Source organism: Nannospalax galili, unplaced genomic scaffold (genome assembly GCF_000622305.1).
Source record: "Nannospalax galili isolate Female #2095 unplaced genomic scaffold, S.galili_v1.0 scaffold1941, whole genome shotgun sequence".
NCBI classification, from domain to species: Eukaryota; Metazoa; Chordata; class Mammalia; order Rodentia; family Spalacidae; genus Nannospalax; species Nannospalax galili.
In genome coordinates, this window is record NW_008344179.1 from 822,286 (window position 1) to 825,647 (window position 3,362).

Genomic DNA, 3,362 nt, shown 5'->3' on the forward strand with positions numbered 1-3,362 from the left:
TGTTCTGTTTCCACTGGAGTCAGCAGGAAGCCTCCCCTGTGCAGCTGAGTGCACTTAAGAGCACAGACTTGATGGCCAGACCTGTCTGGGCTCCAATTCCAGCTCTATCACTTCTAGTTGGGTGGCCTTGGAGGTTAATTCATCCTTTTAAGTCCCAGGTGTCTCATCTGAAGATTGGTGGTGATGATAGCACTTACGTCATGGGATTTTCATGAGGATTAAAATGAATAATGCATGTGATTTGTGCAGTGCCTAACTGCAGCCCTCTTCCTCATCATGTTTATTAACTGATGTCGTTCTCTGAACAGGCATCTTTTCTGTTGCTGTTGTTTTGTTGCCTCTCCTTCCCGCTCCTCCCCCTCCTCTTCTTCCCTTCCTTCTTCTCCTTCTCCCCCTCCCCCCCTCCTCCTCCCCCTCCTCTCCCCTCTTCTTCTTTCTAGGGGTTTGCTATGTAACCCAGGCTGGTCTTTAACCTGGCATCTTCCTGTCTCAGCCTCCTGAATACTGAGATTGTAGGCCTGCATACCTAGCTTTTCACCTTCTCTTACTTGACAAGGTAATATTCCATTTGGCATTGATTCTCTAGGTCTCTTGTCCTGACTCTGGAATGTGACAAGCAGTTTTCAGGAACTGTAACTTCATCTTAAGTTTGAAGCCAAGTGTATATGACTACCCTCTACTAAGTTCATTTTAGGTTCAGCAGTAAATGACAGAAAATATCAAGAATGAAGAAGAAAGTTAATTTCTCTCCCCCAATAAAAGAAGTCCTGGGCTGTCATAATGGCTCCAGTCAAGGTCATCAGTGTAGAGAGACAGGCTCTTTCTGTCTAGTTCTGCCTTCCACATGTGGTTACCTCTTAGAGCCAAATACCCAAAGACATCAGTGATCTCATTGATAATAGCAAGTTTGACTGCACCATTGAGTCCCAATGTGCACAATATAGTATATATGCCTTAGGTATATGTGCATGGCAGACAGAAGGTGGTACATACCCTACTCCTGGTACCAATTTCATTAGGATCCAGTTGGGAGATAGAAATCATAATTTTCTATAAAAATTTTACATATGTGAGTGTATGCAGGTGTGCATGTGTGTGGGCAGGTGAGTGTGCACATATGTGCATGGATGTGTGTATGTGTAAGCCTAAAGTTGATGTCAAGTGTCTTCCGCCATCACTCTCTACCTTATTCATTGAGTCATTCTGGCTGGTCTTGTTAGCCAGGTTGCTCCAGGGATCCCTCGTCTCCACCTTCCGAGTGCTGGGATTACTTGGTGGCTGCTGTGGCCACTGGGCATTTACTTGGGTGCTAAGGATCCAATCTCTGGTCCTCACGTTTGCATAGCCAGCACTTTACCCCCTGAGCCATCTCCCCAGCCTCCCTCCTCCCCAGATCATAGTTATTTTAAGAGAGAATTTAGAATTTGAATTTTATTTATTAACTAGATGTAAAGTGATAACCAAGTAACTGAAACAGCAAAAAGCACACTCTAAGGCATAGTCAAAGTAGCAATCACCAAATCTGGGCAAAGAAGGGAAAGACACTGGAGTCACTAACACTAGAACACCAGCTCCCTAGAAGAACTTCTGTGAAACTGAATCATGGATCTCTGAGGACAGGTCACTGCCTAGCTTGTGTGCTGTGTCCTGGTAGAAAAGTCTTGCAGGCCTAGGCCCAAGACCAAGAGGACAGCATGCTGGTGGCCTATGAGGTCAAGAGTTATGAGGACAGGCCAGTTCTTGGAGAGCCAAAGAACTGTAAGTGGGACTCAGACACAAGAGTGAAGAAATATGAAGTTGCCTTTGCGAAAGAGGAAGCAGACCAGGAGGAAGTTTCTTTTCCTTCCTCTAGCCTTGCAGTCCCTTCACAATGCCTCCTGTGGGTAGAGCAAACTGGTGGCAGCTGGCAAATATCTGGCTGGAAGAATCCCAGCATCCCTAGGGGAGCAGAGATGGTAGCTGGCTTGAAGATGTGCTACCAAAGCTTCACAGCCCACACAGGTGGCACCTGCCAGTTTTCCCTATTTTAGAAGTATTTCTTGTGCTGTGGAATGGTGTGTTATCTGAGGGGAGGTACTCTAAGATCACGTGATCATCCTGTGATCAGTGGCCTCTCAATGGCCTTAGCATTCATGCGTGGATCTTGCCTGGATCATTAATTACTAAAATGGATTTGTAATTAAGTATCTATTTTTCTCATTCTTTGGACACTTATCAATTGGCATTCATTGGTAGAAGAGTGCTTTCCCTTCTCCCTTACACCCTACCCTGGAAAGTGGGGGTTCTGTTGAGTAGTCACGTAGTTAGTGGGGTTGCATTTAGAGTTCTATTGAGTGCTAGAGAAGAGCAGATACACTGGTATTGACACCTAGGATTCTTCATTCCTAAGCCTAAGCAGTCTTATCATGGCATTTGAATCCTTGATTGGTCTGAACTGTATAAACTGAAAGCAATAGAAAGGAATTAATGTGTCACATATGGCTGAATGGAGAAAGAACCTGAACTCACATTTGGTGTCTTTTAGGGTTATCATTCTCCAGAGAGGACTGAATGACCTTGTGGTTCTCAGCCTTGGCTATGTATTACACTACCTTGATGCTTAGGCCTAGGTCTCTTCCAGGGGCCTTGTGATTTAGTTGATATAGATGTGGCCTGGGTATCAAGGCTTTTTTAAATCTCTGGTGTGGACTCCAATATGCTTGCAGGACTGAGAACCCTAAAATAGGTATCCTAGATGGGCCATCGAGTATATTAGGGCTTCCTGCCAGAATCCATTGGTATGAATGAAATAGTGGAACCAGGGGGGCTGGAGAGATGATTCAGTGGTGATAGCACTTACTGCTCTGCCAGAGGACCCAGGTTCAGTTTCCGGCACTCACATGGTGGCTAACACTCATCCTTAGCTTCAGTTCTAGGGGATCCAACACCCTCTTTGGGCCTCTGAGGACACCAAGCATGCACATGGTGTACTTACATGCAGGCAAAACACTCATACATATAAAATTTTTAAAAATTATTTTTGTTTTATGTGTATGACTGTATTGCCTGCATGTATGTGTGTAGGTGTACCCATGTGCAATGCCAGAGGGCGTTGGATCCCCCAGAACTGGAGTTACTGATGGTTATTAGCTGCCATGTGGGTGCTGGGAACCAAACCCAGGTCCGCTGCAAGAGCAGCCACTGCTCTTGACTGCTGAGCCATCTCTCCAGCCCCCATATCAATTAAAAAATATTTTATTATTTTTATTTTATGTGTATGTGTGCATTGCCTGCACGTAGGTAAGTGCACCAGTGTCGTGCAATGCCTGAGGAGGACAGAAGAGGCTGTTGGATCCCCTGGAACTGGAGTTACAGACAGCTGT